Here is a 21,304-nt window from a genome sequence, read left to right as displayed (position 1 = left end):
TTAATTGTTTGTGTAGCACACTTTGAGGGTGTCACCACCCTTTAACAGACAGACGCACGCTTGTCGCTGCTGCTTTGAGGATGCAGGTGGAATCTAGACGGGATTTGGAACCGAGGACACACTACCTCCATCAATTGTCTAAATCCCACTGCACTAATGTCGGATACCGGACGCACGTCTAACACCAACATAGCAGTCAAGGCCTCAGTTATACGTTTTGCTTCAGGATGACTGCTGTCGTACTTCATCCTCATCGCTAGGGACTGTTGGAGGGTCAATTGTTTAGTAAAAGTAGTGATGTTCCTACTTCCTCTCTGGGATGATGAACAACTCCCAGCAGCAGCAACAGCACTAGGAGGAAGAGGTTCTTGATCTTTCCCTATTTTATTTTTATCGGAGAAAGTTTGGTCCTCCATTTATGTTATATTGATATATATACGTGCGGCTAAAGCGCACACAAACACAGAAAATATTATTTTATTTTTGCTGGAGAGTAGTGCACTTTGTGGGTTACACCACCCTTTAAGAAATGAGCCAGCCGGCTCTTTACTTATGGGACACAGGCGCACGCTTGGCGCTGCTCCTTTGTTGATGCACGTGCAGCCACAGTGCACACAATTCACAAACACAGAAAATAATTTTTTTTTTGGTTTGGACTGGAGTGTACTTTCGGGGGTTACAGCACCCTTAACGGTCAAGCCAGCCGGCCCTTTACTTATGACACAGGCGCACGCTTGGCACTACTTTGTTGATGCACGTGCGGCTACTGCGCACACAATTCACAAACACAGAAAATAATTTTTTTTTAGGTTTGGACTGGAGTGTACTTTCGGGGGTTACAGCACCCTTAACGGTCAAGCCAGCCGGCCCTTTACTTATGACACAGGCGCACGCTTGGCACTACTTTGTTGATGCACGTGCGGCTACTGCGCACACAATTCACAAACACAGAAAATAATTTTTTTTTGGTTTGGACTGGAGTGTACTTTCGGGGGTTACAGCACCCTTTAACGGTCAAGCCAGCCGGCCCTTTACTTATGACACAGGCGCACGCTTGGCACTACTTTGTTGATGCACGTGCGGCTACTGCGCACACAATTCACAAACACAGAAAATAATTTTTTTTTAGGTTTGGACTGGAGTGTACTTTCGGGGGTTACAGCACCCTTAACGGTCAAGCCAGCCGGCCCTTTACTTATGACACAGGCGCACGCTTGGCACTACTTTGTTGATGCACGTGCGGCTACTGCGCACACAATTCACAAACACAGAAAATAATTTTTTTTTTGGTTTGGACTGGAGTGTACTTTCGGGGGTTACAGCACCCTTAACGGTCAAGCCAGCCGGCCCTTTACTTATGACACAGGCGCACGCTTGGCACTACTTTGTTGATGCACGTGCGGCTACTGCGCACACAATTCACAAACACAGAAAATAATTTTTTTTTTGGTTTGGACTGGAGTGTACTTTCGGGGGTTACAGCACCCTTAACGGTCAAGCCAGCCGGCCCTTTACTTATGACACAGGCGCACGTTTGGCACTACTTTGTTGATGCACGTGCGGCTACTGCGCACACAATTCACAAACACAGAAAATAATTTTTTTTTTGGTTTGGACTGGAGTGTACTTTGGGGGTTACAGCACCCTTTAACGGTCAAGCCAGCCGGCCCTTTACTTATGACACAGGCGCACGCTTGGCACTACTTTGTTGATGCACGTGCGGCTACTGCGCACACAATAAACAAACACAGAAAATAATTTTTTTTTTGGTTTGGACTGGAGTGTACTTTTGTACTTTCGGGGGTTACAGCACCCTTAACGGTCAAGCCAGCCGGCCCTTTACTTATGACACAGGCGCACGCTTGGCACTACTTTGTTGATGCACGTGCGGCTACTGCGCACACAATTCACAAACACAGAAAATAATTTTTTTTTTGGTTTGGACTGGAGTGTACTTTCGGGGGTTACAGCACCCTTAACGGTCAAGCCAGCCGGCCCTTTACTTATGACACAGGCGCACGCTTGGCACTACTTTGTTGATGCACGTGCGGCTACTGCGCACACAATTCACAAACAGAAAATAAATTTTTTTTTGGTTTGGACTGGAGTGTACTTTTGGGGGTTACAGCACCCTTAACGGTCAAGCCAGCCGGCCCTTTACTTATGACACAGGCGCACGCTTGGCACTACTTTGTTGATGCACGTGCGGCTACTGCGCACACAATTCACAAACACAGAAAATAATTTTTTTTTTGGTTTGGACTGGAGTGTACTTTCGGGGGTTACAGCACCCTTAACGGTCAAGCCAGCCGGCCCTTTACTTATGACACAGGCGCACGCTTGGCACTACTTTGTTGATGCACGTGCGGCTACTGCGCACACAATTCACAAACACAGAAAATAATTTTTTTTTTGGTTTGGACTGGAGTGTACTTTCGGGGGTTACAGCACCCTTAACGGTCAAGCCAGCCGGCCCTTTACTTATGACACAGGCGCACGCTTGGCACTACTTTGTTGATGCACGTGCGGCTACTGCGCACACAATTCACAAACACAGAAAATAATTTTTTTTTTGGTTTGGACTGGAGTGTACTTTTGGGGGTTACAGCACCCTTAACGGTCAAGCCAGCCGGCCCTTTACTTATGACACAGGCGCACGCTTGGCACTACTTTGTTGATGCACGTGCGGCTACCGCGCACACAATTCACAAACACAGAAAATAATTTTTTTTTGGTTTGGACTGGAGTGTACTTTCGGGGGTTACAGCACCCTTTAACGGTCAAGCCAGCCGGCCCTTTACTTATGACACAGGCGCACGCTTGGCACTACTTTGTTGATGCACGTGCGGCTACTGCGCACACAATTCACAAACACAGAAAATATATTATTTTTTTAGCACTTGGGGGGAGCACCCCTGATGGACAGAGCACCCCCTGGACAACACTACAGCACTCCTTTAGGACTGGGACACTGCACAGGACTTTGGAGTGGACACAGCCCCTATGGAGAACTGACTGCACAACACAGTCCAGCCAGCCCCTATGGACTTTGAAGTAGTGGACACAGCCCCTATTAACAACAGCAGCACAGCACAACACAGCCAGCCCCTATGGACTTTGAAGTAGTGGACAACAGCAGCACTACACTACACTACACTACACAGCCCTAACTCCCACCCTCCCTCTTCACTGTCCACAGCCGAGTGAGAAAATGGCGCCGACGCGGGTACCTTATATAGGATCCAAAACCCGCGAGACTCGGAAGGCGGGATGATGACGTTTTGCCTCGATTTCAGATCCGAGTCAGGCGGGAAAAGTCGAGCCTGACTCGGATCGGACTCGGATCGGGGGGGCTCGGGGGGGTTCGGATTTCAGAAATCCGAACCCGCTCACCCCTAGTTTTAAGTATACGGAGAAAAAAAATAGCGTGAGGTTCCCCGTATATTTAAAACCAGCCCTGGACCCTTTCTAGCGGGGGACTGATGCCACAACAAGGGGTGCCCTTTCACCGGGTCCCCCAGCTGCAGCATCAGCCCTGACCACTAGGGATCCCCGGGGAGTTGGGGACCCCTTCCACTAAAGGGGTCCCCCTCTCCAGGGCACCCCTGGCATAGGCTGATAGCCCGGAGCTATCCTCTCCACCCCTGGGCGGTGTGTGACAAGTTGATAGTGTAGGTGTAGTAGGTGTAGTGTAAAATAAATGGTTAAATATTGTCTTTAGTTGTGGAACTACACATGCCAGCAAGCCTCCCACGCATGCTGGTATTTGGAGAACCACAAATACCAGCATGCGGGGCATTACGGGCCCACTGGTACTTGTAGTTCCACAACCAAATCAATACGAAAAAAAACATGACATACACCGTGAAAGTAAAATTTTATTATAACATACATTCACACTCACTATCACACATACTCACCTAGTATCCGAAGTAATCCATAGGGGTACCTATAAAAAAGTCCATACTCACCTCACCTATGCATAGTTCACGTCCTCTTCTCCAAGTAGGCATCCATGGGGTTAAAACAATAAAGCGGGTGCTCCCTAATCCAAGCCGGACTGAGTAAAGGTATGTGTTTCCACATACCTTTACTCCACGGGAATGACCGGGGGACACGTGTCCCCGTCATTGATGGAGCCGCCAGCCAATCAGGAGGCATCTCCGTCGGAGCAGCTCGCTGATTGGATGTGTGCGGTCAGCCTGTCTCCCCCATAGACTTCAATGGAGAGAAATCTCCATTGAAGTCTATGGTGGGAACTGCTACATTGTATCATTGATGTAACCACAAGGTTAGTTGCAGGGAGGTAGGGTGTATGCCTGGGTGATGCTAGGGTGTTAGTGCATGCAAGGGGGAGGGGTGTGTCTGGGTGCTGTTTGGGTGTTGGCAGAGTATGAAGGGGGTGAGGAGAGTGTGTCAGGGTGCTACTAAGGTGTTAGTAAATGCAAGGGGGAGGTGTATTTCTGAGTGCGACAGCGGTGTTGGCAGTGAATTCAGGGGATGGGGGAGTGTGTCTTGGTGTTGTTGTTACTAGGCTGTCAGTGAATACAGTTGAGAAGAGTGTGTATCTGGGTATTGCTAGGGTGTTAGTGAATGCAGGAGGAGAAGGTGTGTGTTTGGCTGCTGCTAAGATATTAGTAGTGAATACGGGAGAGGAGTGTGTCTGGGTAATGCTGTAGTGTTGGCAGTGAACGCAGGGAGGGAGTGTGTGGGTTCTGCTGGTGAGTTGGCAGTGACTGCAGGGGAGAGAGTGTGTGTCTGGGTTTTGGCACTGATTGCAGGGGAGAGGAGAGTGTGTCTGGGTGCTGCCATAGTGTTGGTAATTAATGCTGGAGAAGAGTGTGTGCTGGATGCTGCTAGGGTGCTAGTGAATACATGGGGGGGAGTATGTGTGTCTTGGTGCTGCTGTGGTGTTAGTAGTGAATGTAGGGGGAGGAGAGTGTGGGTCAGGGTGCTGCTGGGGTGTTGGAAGTGAATGTGGAGGGGGGAGGTGGTGTGTGACTGGGTGCTGCTGGGGTGTTAGTGGCGAATGTGGTTTAGGAGGAGTGTGTGTGCGTGCTGCTGGGACTGGGGTGTTATAGTGAATGCGAGCGGAGGGGGGGGCACCATCAACAATCTTGCCTCCAGGCTCCTGGTATGAACTTAAGCCCCTGATACCAGGTCACAGAATTCATGGCAACACAAACTTACAAAGTGGGTCAAATTAATAATCACCTTAAGTGGATCCACCAACTGCAGGCCCAGATTACCATCAACAAAATTGCTCCTACATTTGAGCAGCAAAATGTTGAACAGGAACATATGTCTGCAGTCAGACAATATAGCCACAGTTCTGTTAGGGAACTGAATTTAGCTATGGGCTCAACAATACCCCTCCCATCATCATTTGAAGAATCTAGCAATGGTACACCTTCATCTACCTCTCATCCTGCAACTCCTCCAAGGTGCGGTGTTCGGGCAAGGGGAGGGCGTAACCGCGGGATCCTTGAAGAGAAGTTGCATCATATGATGTCTAAAAGGAGAAAATAACATTAAAATGGGCAAAAAAACTTTGTTTATTCAGTTCATTCTTCTACATTACACTAATATGCAGTTTATTTCTTCATACTAAGATGCATATTCTTTGTAAAAAAAAAAAACTTGCCAAATTGTAACATTTCTACCTTTAATAGTTATAGTCTACTGCTATTACTACTGTCACCGCTGTTAACGCTGTGTACATCGATGTTACCAAAGAAACCCACCATCCTGGTTCAGGACATCTGTGTGGACTAATATCCATTTCACATTCCGCTGACAGCTATTTCAACCATATAGATTCTACCAATAGGTTCTACCAATAGACATGACCTACATTTTTTTTTAAGTCTGTATATTTTCATAATACTTGGTGGCTTTTTAGACCACAATAGAGCTCATTAACTAAAGCCGAGTAGGCGGGTACACACTGGAGTGATGTCAGGATGATATGCCGTTTTGTAACAACACATCGCCCATATCACTCAGTGTGCACACATGTTAGCGTGCTTCCACGGTCGCAAGCAACGGTCGCTAGGTTTGATGTGCTGCACATCAAACCTAGCAATATCACTAGCGGCCAGTGCATTGTTAATGAATGACCTGACGCATTGCATCGCTCATTAAAGTCGTCTAGTGTGGATGCACAATCACTGTTGACGGGCATTATGTCAGAATGAATGCCCGTCGCTCCAGTGTATACCCAGCCTAACACAGAAAGTGAGAGTGACGCCTAACCTTTTGCCCTCACCAGAAACTGGCCTGCAGGTGTGATGGCAGGACAGTGCCCGAAATGCAGTCATCCCACCACAATTCGAGATATTTGGGAGGCAGGTAATGAGATCCTTGAACTACACAGAATCATTAGCAGCAACTGTACATTTCCTCGCCAGAGGAAGCCTTATACTGCTCTTTGAGAAACCTCTCAAATGTGATGAAAGTTACAGAATTTTGTTTATACTGAGACTTTTTAGTGGCATTCTATTATTTTCCATTAAGCAGGTCAGCAGCTTCCTGCAGAATATCAAGACTAGAAACTGGCTTAACCCATTATGATAGTTGAGGAAACAGACAGAGACTGTGCAAGGCAATAACTTTTCTGATAGCCAGAAGTAAAAGAGCTACAAATAGTGCATCAAAAAACAAATAAAATTGTTTATTCCCTTTCCCCCCCAAATTCAAGGTACTTAGCCGGAAATCAAGCTTATTTGGATTTTTTTTTCATCTGCTGAATGGAAGAATCTCATAAACATTGCCTTAAACCTGTGGTTCCAAAACTCGGTACCCAAGGCACCCTAACAGGCCAGGTTTTAAGGATATACTGTAGATGCTTAAGTACGGATGGTAAAATCAACTTGACCGAGGTACTAATTAAGACTCATGTGCTCAAGTGTGGATAACCTTAAAACCTGGACTGTTAGGGTGCCTTGAGGACTGTGTATGGGAACCACTACCTTAAACCAAGGAATTATCACAAAATGTACACAATTCATATATGCCTACCCTCCCGATTTGGTTGGGAGCCTCCCAGAAATCGGGTGCCAACGCAAGCTGCCCACGCAAGCTGCCAACCCCACCTGCCCCCCCCCCCCCCCCCATGAGTACTTGAGAATCCCCGGCAGCAAGGGGGACCGTAACGTGATTCACAAATCTCGTCATTTTGGCCCCGCCCCCTGCTTCACAATGCCAAGATTATAGGCATTGTGCAGCAGGGGCGGGGCCAAAATGACGCAAACACATGACCACCATGACCTCCTCTCTGCCCCCAAAACAGCCAGCCACGCCGCCGATTTTGCCGATCTAGCTGCCCCCTCCAGGAAGGGGGCAGCCAGAATGTTGGCATCTCTGACACAATTTGATTTGTTATTTCAGGAGCTGTGAAAGGACACACTACAAAAATAAAATGGGACTATTAATTTAGTGAGTAGAAAAGTGATTTCAACCTTTTACAACTCGAGGCACACTACACAATATTTTAAAAGTGCCAAGGCACACTATCCATTGTGCGTGACCAATGATAAAACATACACATTGGCTCCCACATAAAAAAATACACACACATTTGCCTCCGCAGGAATAAAACATACTGCATTGGCTTCCACAGGAATAAAACATAATACAATGGCCTCCACAGGAATAAAACACACTACACTGGCCTCCACAGGAATAAAACACACTACAGTACAAGTGCGCTGAGCTGACAGCCGCGGCACACTTGACAACCTAAGACTAATAGATTGCGATAACAAAATGTATACTCAACATATAAATATGCATATATTAAAAAAGTATAATGCTACAATTGAAATATGTAGAAAATATGTAAAAAATTACATGATAAGCAGCCAAGCTGTCTGCTTACATAGGGTGGTGATAGTATTTAATCTAGGGATAGACATCAACCACATAGGATTAACAAACAGTGGCGTCTCAAAAGGGGGGTGCGGGCAGGGCCGGTTGTAGACATTGTGGAGGTCAGGGCGAAAGTTCCCAGTTGCGCCCCCCCCCCCCCAAAAAAATGACTTTTTTAGATGGAGTTCCTCTGCGCATGCTGAAAGCACGAGCGCTTCTGGAAAGGGGGCATGTCCTTGCGGAACACCCCCAATTCACACTGTAAGGGATGCCCAGCACTTACGAAGGTGCTGGGCTTCCCCCAAACTCTCCCCTCGTTGCGAATAATTGCCATGTGCAGTAATGCACCTTACACAGTATGTCTTACACAGTAATGCCCTTCATAACACATTATGCCACATGTAGTAATGCCCTGTATAACACATTATGCCACACGCAGTGATGTCCTTTATAACACATTATGCCACACGCAATAATGCCCTTTATAAAACATTATTCCACACAAAGTAATGGCCTTTATAACACATTATGCCACATGCAGTAATGCCCTGTATAACACATTATGCCACACGCAGTAATGCCCTTTATAACACATTATGCCACACACAGTAATGCCCTGTATAACACATTATGCCACACGCAGTAATAACCTGTATAACACATTATGCTACATGCAGTAATGCCCTGTATAATACATTATGCCACACGCAGTAATGTCAATTATAATACATGTGCCACACACAGTAATTCCCTTTATAATATATTATCCCCAATACACCACACAGAAGTCCCTTATTCATGTTATGACACACGGTGGTGTCCCTTTTACACAATGCCCAAATTTAGAGCCCCTTATACACAAGGCCCACAGTAGTAGTGCCCCTAATACAATGCCCACAGTAGTAGTGCCCCTTACACAATGACCCCAGTAGTGGTGCCCCCCATGCAGTACCCGCAGTGGTAATGCCCACAGTGTTAATACCCCCATTGGTAATGTCCCCTATAGTAGTGCCCCCCTATAGATGTGCCTCCAGTAGTAATGCCCCCAGTAGTAATGTCCCCTTATAGCCATGCCTCCAGTAGTAATGCCCCCCTATAGCCATGCCCCCAGTAGTAATGCCCCCCTATAGCCATGCCCCCAGTAGTAATGCCCCATATAGCCATTTCCCTCAGTAGTAATGCCCCCTATAGCTATGCCCCCAGTAGTAATGCCCTCCTATAGCCATGCCCCCAGTAGTAATTCCCCTTATAGCCATGCCCCAGTAGTAATGCCCCTTATAGCCATGCCCCCTATAGCCATGCCCCCAGTAGTAATGCCCCCCTATATCATGCCCCCCTATAGCCATGCCCCTGGTGCTGGTGCTTCTGAAAAAAAAAAACAATTAAAATACAAACACAATACTTACCTTAAGCCCCACTCTTGCGTCCGCTGCTGTCCGGTCCGGCCGCGGCTCCACCACGTGTCTATGGGAGAGACGTCATTACGTCATGACGTCCCTCCCATAGTGGTCTCTGCGGGAGCAGGAGCTCAGGAGTGATCTCCGGCTCCTCGCATCTATGGGAGAGACGTCATAACGTTCCTCCCATAGTGCTCTCTGCCTGAAGCCGGAGCTCAGGAGTGAGCTCTGGCTTTCGGCTGCCGCTGCAGGGAGGGAGCCAGGTGTCTGCTGATAACAAATATCAGCGGGCACCCGGCAAATGCAGCCTCCCTGCAGCGGCGGCTAGCGGGGGAGATTTTTTTTTGCCTCTTTCCTGGGAACTCAGTGGCGCCCTCTAGGGGCCGGCGCTCCAGGCGATGGCCCTGTTAGCCCACCACTAGAACCGCCACAGAAACGAGGGGTGACATCAAGGGCCGACACCCCCTCAGTGACAGGATCCAGGTGCTAGACTGTAGCATTAAGTGCAGCACTCAACTCCTGTAACAGTGAGGGAGCTGGCACTGCACACAGGGCACTCCGCATTTTCGGCACCCTCCCACCACCACCACCCCAAGTGACAAGAACCCCTTCCCGCTAGGCCACAACCCTTCCCGCTAGGCCACGCTCCCTTTTCTCAGCGCGCACTCTAGCCCTCCCCACACCAGGTTTCGGGGCGGGGAGGGACGCCACTGTTAATAAACATTGATTTTTTTTTTTTTGCTACTGATAGTCGATGTTTTGCCAAAAATGGTGGATGTAAAATGTTCCATCACCATCGATGGTGGAGATCCCATGGTGATACGGTGATGTTTTTCCCCTGAAGCAAGTCCCTTAGCCCAACCCTTCCATAGTCAGTCCCTTACTCCTCCTGCTGTCACATGTCCACATTTAGGAGTAAATTTACTAAAGTGAGAGTTTTTAGAAGTGAGTTTTAGAATAGATTTTGCCCGTAGCAACCAATTAGAATCTACTTAACATTTAACTAGCACCTTCTAAAAGATAATAGCTAGAATCTGATTGGTTGGTTCCCTGCCTTTGATGGCGAGCGGGTCAGAATCAGGCCCAAAGAATGTATGCTGAGAATTGTGAAGGCAGCAAGAAAAGATGGAGAGGTGGATGTCATTGTCCACCTAGGGACAAATGACCTGGCCAATGCTGAAGTCATGGCAGTAAAAGATGAATTCAGGAAGTTAGGGACTGCTCTAAAGCAGGAGGCAACCACTGTAACTTTTTCAGAAGTATTGTCAGTACACAGAGGGGGAGATAGAAAATCATTGCACCAGAAACTTCAGTGTTTGGTTACAGAAGTGGTGCTATGAGGAGGGATTTAGATTGACAGTCCAAAGCCATGCCATCTGGCAAGAGAGAAGCTTATACAAATATGATGGCCTGCACCCATCTTCAAAAGGAACTAGAATACTGAGTGAACAGTTTGAAGGTATCACCAAGAACTATTTAAACTAGAAGAGGGGGATAGTGAACAGTGAACCAAACATGAAAAATTAAATCTGCTCCCCCAATAAAGAGGTATTATTTCTGCTGGCAAATGGAACAGGAAGCATATCCACAGCAACATAAGATAATTCAGAACAAAACCAAATAAACATAGGCAGAGAGATGAACATACCTAGGAACAGGAGAAATAAGCAAACCAATAAAACTATAAGAACAATGGACCTCATTCACACCCGCTCGCAAGCGCTGAGCGTTCGCAAGCGGGTCGATATTTAGGCCCTGCACACGCACAGCGGCAACACTCTCAATTCTCTCGCTCCGGAGCGCACTACAAAAGGGGCGGCTGTCGATGTTGATCGACAGCTTGCCCCGTTTTGTAGGCGTGGCAGGGAGGGTGGTTTCACAAACGGGGGCGTTCCTTAAGGAATGCCTGCTGTTTTATGGGCGGCCGCACTGACATCAGCAGTGATGTCAGTGGGGAGCTTCCTGCTTGATCAGAGCAGGAAGCTCCCTGGTGTCACGGCCAGGGTATTTCAGCATGGCGCTAGGCAGGTGTTACCTGTGAGGTCGTTGTGGCGTGGGCTGTCTGGTGGCGGAGCTGGTGTCTGGCGGGGGGCTTTGGCTGCGCGCGTTGTTGTGCGGGCCTGTTGTCACTCTGCGCTGGTGAGGCCTGGCAGCGTCTCCGTTCCGTTTGGCATGGGTGCCGCCATTTTGCCTTCTGGCGATGTGACGAGGCTGGCCAATCCCGGTGAGTCACATGTTCCCTCCGGCCAGTAACAGCACGGCATGGGGTATTTAGGAATGGTCAGAGCCTTCCTTCTTTGCCAGTGCAACGTGTATTTCAGACTAGCTGAGAGGGAGTTCTCTGTGCTTATCCTGCTGCTGTGAAATTCGCTGTCTGCCAGTTAGCTCCTAGCTTCCGCTGGACTACCCCCCTTCCTCCACCACCCTTGCCCATACCTGAGTGCCTGAGCCTGCTGACATCCTGCTCATTTGCCTTAGTTCACTACCTGCATACCTGGCTATTATTTTCCTGCATCACTACCTGCATACCTGGTTGATTATTCCAGTCTCACTACCTGCACACCTGGACAGTTCTAAATGTTTCTACTTGCACATTAACCCATTACTCCCACCAAAGAACTCTAGTGCACGTTTATATATACCTGGACTTTTATTTACTGCCATATTTTATGTCTACTCAAGCACATATTAAAAAATATGAGATATGGTAAGAACTTACTCTTGTTATCTCTATTTCTACGAAGTCCATAGGGTTCCACAGGATACCTTGGGGTATAGGCGATGGCGGCAGACATCCAGGCACCACAGAGTTAAACTTTCAGCCTCCCAGGATGCACTGGGGTCCCTCTCCTATATCCTGCCCCCGAGCCTCAGGCCACTCAGTTTCGTAGCAAGCCATAAGCCAGAGCAGGAGCAAAAAAGAGAGAGAAGAGTCTGGAACACACAAGAATCACATTCTCACCAGAAGGAGAAACCGGTGACCAGATCAAAGCCCATCTGCAGTACAGGTGCGACAGGGCGGGAGTCCTGTGGAACCCTATGGACTTCGTAGAAATAGAGATAACAAGGGTAAGTTCTTACCATATCTCATATTTTCTACTTCAGGGTCCATAGGGTATCCACATGATACCTTGGGGATGTCCCAAAGCAGTATCCTTTAAGGGTGGGGATGCTCCTGTGCTGTAAGGAGAAACTGCCGCCCGAAGGAAGCATCCTGAGAGGCGAAGGTATCAAAAGCATAATACCTTACAAAAATATGGACAGATGACCACATGGCTGCCAATCACTGCTGAGGCGCCACGTCGAGCTGCCCACGAAGGACCTACAGACCTAGTGGAAGAGCTTTAATAGAGGATGGAACAGGAAGACCTGTGAATCCATGCTGCCAAAGTTAGCGTAGTGGCAGGCCAACCCTTTTTATGGAAACCAGAAAGGACAAAGCCGAGAGTCTGATTTCCTAAATGGACTGGTACGGTCAACTTAAATTCTTAGCACCCGTACCACAGCCAAAGAGGCCTCACCAGCAGACAGGACTGGGGAAGTAAAGGCCGGTACTATAATTTCCTCATTGATGTGGAAACTAGACACCCCCATAGGTAAAAAAACCAGGGCAAGTGCGAAGCACTGCCCTGTTCCTAGGAAAGATGAGAAAAAGGGAGGTCTACATGACAGAGCCTCCCATTCTGAGATCCTACTGGCCAAATTAAGAGCCAGAAGGAATACAGTCCTAGCCGTAAGCCATTTGAAATCCACTGAGCCCAGTGGATCAAATGGCGGTCCTCAGAGAGCCCTAAGGACCACAGCCAAATCCCAAGGAGCCACAGGTGGAACAAAGGGATGCTGAATATAACGTACACCCTGCACAAAGGTGCGGACATCAGGAAGAGTAGCAATCCTACACTGAAACCATACTAACAGAGCAGAAACCTGCACCTTCAGGTAAGCAAGGTGAAGACAGTTATCTAAGCCCACCTGTAGGAAAGCCAACCTCTGGATATCCGGAATACCCGAGGAGCCTAGCCTCTAGGGCGACACAACTGAAAGAAAGTATACCATATCTAATGGTAAATTCTTGCAGATAAAAGCTTCCAAGCTCTTAGCATAGACAGAGCCCCTGTTAACTATAGAGCTGGAAAAACTCCTAGACCTTAAGAGGGCAATCTCCACCGCCACACCGTCAAGGACAGACAACCCAGGTCTGGGTATCAGCCAGGATCCTGAGACAACAGGTCCGAGCGTAGAGGCAACAGCTTCGGAGTGTTAACCGAGAGGCTCCGAAGATCTGAGTAATAGTGCCATCTGGCCCATGCTGGAGCTATCAGCAGGAGCGTGCCTCCTTCTTGCTATTACTGGAGGAAGAAGGGATAACGGAGGGATGAGGTACACAATTTGGAAGGTCCACTGGACCTACCTACGTCTATCAGAAGAGTCTCATCTCTGAAAGGCTCCACTTGTTCACCAGAAGATTGAACACCTCCTGATAAAGAGGACATTTCCCTGAATGCACGTCTTGACGGCTGAGAAAGCCTGCTTTCCATCTGAGGATTCCTGAATGAACACTGCCGATGACGACAGGGATAAAGCCTTCCACCCAAGCCAGAATTCGGGACACCACTGTTAGTGTCGCCTGACTTCGGGAACCTCCTAGGTGGTTTACATAAGCCATCATGATGGCGTTGTTAGACTGTACCTGCACGGTATTTCCATGGAGGACCTGTCCTGCATGCTGGAGAACCTTGAATACTGTTCAGAGTTCTCAGATGTTTATGGGAAGCGCAAAAACTACTGGTGTCCACCTGCCCTGGAACAAGTGTGGACCCGTCACTGCTTCCCAGCCACGGATACTGGTGTCCGTCGTCAGAAGGACCCTGTCCACAATCCCAAAGGGGGTGCCCCTTGTTTAGGTGAGCTTTCCGCAGCCATCAGGCCAGAGAGAGACAAACCTCCGGGGAAAGCCTATTGACTTTATCCTATGGGGCAACCCATCCCATCCGGAGAGGATCAAGTTTTTCAGAGGTTTAGAGTGAAGCTGGGTACTCTCCACCATGTCGAACAGCGACACCCTGGAACCCAGGAACCACATTGCCAAGTGAATAGACACTAGGCGACTCTGCTGGCAACTGCGTACCCTTGCCTGTAATGCAGAGATCTTTTCCTCAATCACAAAGATCCTCAGATGTTGGGATATGGAGCATCCTCTGTGAAGAATCAGAGAGGACCATTTCCAGTTTATCAGTCAGCCCTAATGTAGCAACACAGATATTGTCCATTGCATATGGCACTGAAGTATCTCAGGAGACCGTGGTAACAACAGGAGGTCGCCCGGATAGGGTAACAAGCGGACCCCCTGCATCCGCAGGTGGGCTGCCATAACTGCCATGACCCTGGTAAACCATGAGGCGCGGAGGCCAGACCAAGGGGCAATGCCAGAAACTGGAAATGCTTATCGACCACTGCAAACCTGAGGAAAACACTGGTGTGCTAAGAAAAGAGGGATATTCAGGTAGTCACCCTGAATATATCCACAAAATTCCCAGGCTCCATTGAATGATGGAATGCAGGGTCCCCCTCCCAAACCAAGGAACTCTTAAGAATTTGTTGAAGGATTCGAGGTTGAGAATGTCCTGGTAAGACTCATTGGGTGTCTGTACCAGAAAGAGGATGGAGTAATACCTCATTCCCCATTGGGGCAACGGAATAGGTACTATAACTCCTGCCTGGAGCATAGAGTGTAACACCCTCAAAAATTGCAGGGCCTTGTCCTGAATTGACAGAAGACCTGTAACGAAAAACCGTCTGGGAGGCTTTTACCGGGAGGAGAGAACATACCTTCAAGAAAATACTTCTTACCCCAGTGTCCGTGGTGGTCAGACACCAGCACTGGGCGAACTGGAGAAGCTGGCCTCCAAGTCTGGGGTCTCCCGAGAGGAGGCCCGTCCCGTGAGGCTGAAGGCTTATAGTCCAACTTGGGAGTAGGACGTCTTGTACTCCAAGCCTGTTCTTATGGCTGAGCAGATTTCCTGGCTACTGACTGTCTTGGAAAGCTGTATTTTAGACTCACCCTGGCTTCACAGGGCCGAAAAGACAAAGCCCCAGACCCTGATGGGACTGTAGCCGATTGCAGACACGGAGACGTAGCTGCTGCCTGCGGGGCCACAATTGCGTCCAGACGAGGGCCAAACAGGACTTGTCGCGTAAAAGGCAAAGCATTCCAAATGGAATCTGCGTCCGCTTTCCAAGAGCACAACCACAGGGAGCCGCAAGCCGCTACTGCTGCCGAGGAGATTCTGGAAAGGAGTAGGCTATATGTAAGACCGTCTCATTATGAACGTGGCAAAGTCTCTGAGAATTTGCCACTATCCACCTGCTCTGCTGGAGAGTCAGTGTGCAGAGATCCAGTTACCTACTCAGCGCTCCATGGCTCTGGCCCCCCAGCACACGGCCATAGCCGGCCTGGAAGCCCCTCCAGCAAGGGAATATTGGATTTTAGATATATTTGCCCCTTGCAATCTGGAACCTCCTTCAAAGAGGACCTGGAGGGCATGGGCAATGTAGCACTCCTCACTAGGCGTGTAACATGAGAATCTACCCGTAAAAGTAACTCCCATTCGGAAATGTAATTATCCGCAAAGGGGTATGCAAAAGGTCAACCGTTTTTGAGGCTGGAACCGCTTACCCGGATTTTCCACGCCTCCTCTAAATGATCCACCTGACCAGATAGAGGAATTACAGTGGCAACACCCTTATCCTTAAAGAAGGCATATTTGGATTTAGCCACGGGGGATATGTAATAACCAAAGCCGCACGGATTGCCCGTATAAGGCCAGGTATATAGACTTTAGACCCAGACTACGCCTCCTTTGCACTAAGGGGCTCGTGTCTGAAAAAGTCAATAATGTCACCGTCATCAGACGTCATGCCTTTACCCGTCTGAGACCCGAAAGGCCATTTAGAAGGCCGAAATGGTGATTCCCCTTATAAAACGTCCATCAGGTGCTATACCATTTGGACAATAAATTCACCCACACAGGCTCCTGAGAGACCTGGGGGGGTGAAAAACAGGATACACTGGGGTACCATCAACTGTCCAGGGACCCCTGCATGTGATGAGACCACCACAGGCTGCGATAACCCCTATGGGGAAACGCAGGGGGCGTTGCCCACAAGGGCTGTAAGTATCTTAGCCAGCCGAGGACGGTCCCCTTTTTTGTGCAGGCACAGTGACAGAAATGGGGCGTGATATATAATACAACATGCCCTCCATAAACCCTCAGCGTCTACATATCCCTCTGCTAACTGCACATGATATCAGTACATTATAGCTGGAAGAGGATATCCTCGTTCACTTTCCGACATGAGAAGTGTGAACGGAGCGTATGTGACCTCCCACACAGAAAAAACACGTTTACTGTGAGGTAATAAACACCCTGCAACACCGCACCGCAAGGGCTGTAGCAGAAGAACAGGGATAGGAAAAAGGCTGACAGTCAGAAATGAAAGTACACAGCGCTAGCATTTAAGTCACATACAATGCACAGATAACATCCTGCATTAGAAGCACTGCGATCAACTACACAGACCAGAGCCTGGTAGGAAACAGTGCTGCATACACTGACCTTAATTGAAGGAGAGGCATGCGGGGGACCCGGACCGCAATGGCACCTGTATCAGCTTCCAGCAGCGTTTGCCAACCCCAGCACATGTAGTGAGAAAATGGCCACCGAGGAGCAGAGAGGAGGCAGGGCCCGGGGGAGGAGCGCTGACACAGCCCGCTCAGACCGCTGTGGAATGGCACTGTGCAGCGGGGAGACGCCGGCTGTGAGACAGGGAAGGCGTTCTCCCCTGGCCTGCTATTAACCCCTGGGACGCCGCGCTGTACCGCACATGCTGCGGTCCGCTGTCCCTGGTGGTCTAGTGGAAGGCGCAGGATCAGTACCTGGCCCCACGCGCAGCCGGTCCCCAGGGAGCCCCCTGCCTGGGGACCAAACAGGACTGTGTTACCGGCGGGTGCCCACCGCGGGACCCCGCCGCTTACCTTGATCCCCGTGCATCCGGCCACAGTCCAGGTAGCCGGGGTCACACCTAGCTGTGACCCCAGCTACCTACCAGCATCCGGGGATCGGTACCGGCGTTCTGGTACCGGCGGGGTGTAGGAGTGACAGCATGGATGTCAATACTGACTGTCCTATGTTGGAGCACTCTAGTTGTGCAGCCACAGCTGTGAAGAAATATTCAGGGGCCTTAAAAAGACCCCCCTCTGTATGGTGCGACTGGTCCGGCCAGGCACCGACGAAAACTGAGTGGCCTGAGGCTCGGGGGCAGGGTATAGGAGAGGGACCCCAGTGCATCCTGGGAGGCTGAAAGTTTAACTCTGTGGTGCCTGGATGTCTGCCGCCATCGCCTATACCCCAAGGTATCCTGTGGATACCCTATGGACCCTGAAGTAGAAAACCTAGTTTTATATTCAAACCCGCTTCTGTGATCGCTCCTGCTACCACCCTGGGTCCACAAACAACCCAGAACATAACACCTGGGGCTTGCGGTTGCCGAGACCCAACCTTAGGGTCTCGTCGCAAGCCCCGATGGTGGCGATGGTCTTGACCATCGCGACCATCAACCTGGTCGGTCACTAAAGCTGTGGGTGGTAACCCACAGCTTAGCTAACGACCAGGAGGCCGCACTTCAAAATGCAAGCGGCAGTGCACATTCAGAACGAGTGCTCGCATTTTGCGAGCGCCTCTGAATGAGGGCCAATGCGTGCAAATGCTAGGATCTTAGGAAATAAAATCCCTGAACTAATTGCAATAATGACAAGGGATGATCTGGATATTGTGGCTATTATGGAGTCATGGTGCAATGAAAATCATGACTGGGACATAGCTAAACCGGGATATACTTTATTTAGGAAGGATAGAATGGGAAGAATAGGAGGAGGAGTAGCAATGTATGTCAAGGAAAGCATAAATACTACGTTAATACATTGTATTGAAGAAAAAAACGAGTCCCTTTGAGTGACTATAGAAACATGGGAGAAAGTTATTCTTCGTATTGGGGTGATCTATAGACCACCAGGTCAGGAAGAGGAATTGGACAATAAACTATTGCAGGACATCACTAAAATGACATTAAAAAGGAGAGGTTATAATCATGGGAGATTTTAATATACCCGATATAAACTGGGAGGTGTCTGTGGCAAGTTCTACTAGAAGTAGGGACATCCTGAATTCATTGCACGGAGCCTCCCTCCAGCAATTGGTGAGGGAGCCAACTCGGAAATACGCAATATTAGACTTGATACTTACAAATGGAGACAGAATATCTGATGTAAAAGTGGGTGAAAACCTGGGATCCAGTGATCATCAAGCAGTATGGTTCAGAATAAAGACAGATACTGACTCACCCCATATAAGAACAAAGGTGTTAGATTTTAGGAAGGCTGATTTTGCAGGGATGGGAAGATGTGTAAGCAAATCTTTGACAGAGTGGAGGAACTTGAAAGGAGTGCAGGAGAGGTGGGAAATTTTTAAAATTGCAATATTAAATGCAACAGACCTTTGTATCAAAAGGGTTAGGAAAACCACAAGGAAAAGGAAACCAGTGTGGTTTGGGAAAAAGGTAGCAAATATTGTGATTGCAAGAAAGATGGCCTTTAGGAGATACAAGCAGATGCAAAATAATGAAGACAAAGAGGTGTATCTTGTAAAACAGAAGGAGGCTAAGAAAGTAATCAGATGTGCAAATGCAGAAGCTGAGGAGAAAATGGCACAGTCAGTGGGTAAAGGGGGCAAAACTTTTTAAAGTATATAAGCGAAAGGAGAAAAACAAAAAGTGGAATAAAAGGACTAAAGACAGAAAGAGGGAGTCTTGTTGAGGGAGACAATGTAATAGCTGATCATCTTAATAATTATTTTTGTTCAGTATTCACTACTGAGAGAGATGGCAATGGGCCACAGTTAAGTTGCAGGTGTGATCAGAAAAATGAGGTAGGAACAAGCACATTTACAGAGAAGATCCTAACAGAACTCTCAAAACTGAAAGTGGATAAATCAATGGGGCCTGATGGGATACATCCAAGGATATTAAATGAGCTTAAAAGGGGTGCTTGTAACACCATTAACAGAATTATTCAACCAGTCACTAGCTACTGGAGTAATTCCAGAGGACTGGAAAAAAGCAAATGTTGTCCCACTGCACAAAAGTGGAAGCAAGGAAGAGGCAAGCAACTACCGACCAGTGAGCTTTACATCGGTAGTTGGGAAATTGATGGAAACACTATTAAAAGAAAGAGTCGTAGATGATCTCAAATCCAGCAATTTGCAGGATCCCAAACAGCATGGATTTGCTGGGGGGAGATCATGTCAAATAAATCTTATTGACTTTTTTGACTGGGTGACTAAGGAAATAGATAAAGGGGGGGCCATAGATATAGCTTATGTAGACTTTAGTAAGGATTTTGACACTGTTTCACATCTCAGACCGTTAAATAAACTGGAAAGCATGGGATTGGATACAAAGCTAGTTGAATGGATAAGATCAAGAGTGCAGGATAGGAAACAGAGAGTTGTAGTAAACAGAGTGCAGTCTCAAGAGGGAAATGTTAACAGTGGAGTACCTCAGGGATCTGTACTTGGACCAGTGCTTTTTGAGACATTGCAAATGGTATTGAAGGGAAACTATGCCTTTTTGCAGATGACACAAAGGTATGCAACAGGGTAGACACACCAGGAGGGGTAAAACAAATGATTGATGATCTAGGTAGACTACAGGAATGGTCAAGAACGTGGCAACTACAGTTTAATGCCAAAAAATGCAAGATCATGCACTTGGGTCTCAAAAATCCAAAGGCTAAATATAGTATTAAATTCACTGTACTGGAAACTACTGAAGAGGAAAGGGATCTAGGAGTCACTATTTCAGGTGGCTTAAAGGCAAGCAAACATTGTAACAAAACAATGAGGAAGGCAAGTCAGATGCTTGGTTGCATAGGGAAAGGAATCAGTAGTAGAAAGAAAGAAGTGATAATACCACTGTATGGGTCATTGGTACATCCTCATCTCGAATACTGTGTTCAGTTCTGGAGGCCACATATTATTTATTAACAGTTTCTTATATAGCGCAGCAAATTCCGTTGCGCTTTACAATTTGAATCAAGATTAACATTATACTGGGTTGTAAAAGACATACATACATGACATACATAAGGGTAAGAGGGCCCTGTTCACAAGCTTACAATCTATAGGGAAATAGGTGTTGATACACAAGGAGAGGTGCTATTGCAAATAGGTCCAGCCCAATTGCAGATATTCTTGGTGGGCTGTATAATCCAATCACACTGGAAAGTTGGCCTAGGGTTAGGAGGATGTTCAATTGAAGAAAGAGAAGATGTGATAGGTGTTTACTATAAGAAGAGAGTTAGATAGGGAGCTATAAAAGGTTAGGTGGGCGGTCCTGGAATCTGATAAGCTTGTCTAAAGAGGTGAGTTTTCAGAGAACGCTTGAATGTTTGGAAACTAGTGGAAAGTCTTATTGTGCATGGGAGGGCATTCCACAGGGTGGGTGCAGCCCGAAAAAAGTCCTGTAACCGTGCATGGGAACAAGTAATGCGCGGGGATGAGAGACGCAGATCTTGTGCAGAACGGAGATGTCGGGTTGGAAGATATTTTGAGATAAATGAAGAGATGTATGTTGGTGTGGTTTGGTTAATAGCTTTATGTGTGAGTGTAAGTATTTTAAATTGAATACGGTAGAAGACTGGCAGCCAATGGAGGGACACATATCTCCAGAAGGATATTAATACATTAGAAACTGTACAAAGAAGGGCAACTAAAATTGTGCAAGGTCTACACCACAAAATGTACCAAGAAATACTAAAATATCTTAATATGTATAGTTTGGAGCAGAGAAGGGAAAGGGGGGACATGATAGAAAAGTTCAAATATATAAAGGGTTTTAACATGGTAAATGAAGGAGACATTTTTCAAAGAAAGAGAAATATTAGAACAAGAGGACATGTTCTGAAACTGGAGGGCAAGGCCGTA

Source organism: Taudactylus pleione, unplaced genomic scaffold (assembly GCF_031769625.1).
Source record: "Taudactylus pleione unplaced genomic scaffold, aTauple2 ptg000026l, whole genome shotgun sequence".
NCBI classification, from domain to species: Eukaryota; Metazoa; Chordata; class Amphibia; order Anura; family Myobatrachidae; genus Taudactylus; species Taudactylus pleione.
This window is presented reverse-complemented; position numbering follows the sequence as displayed.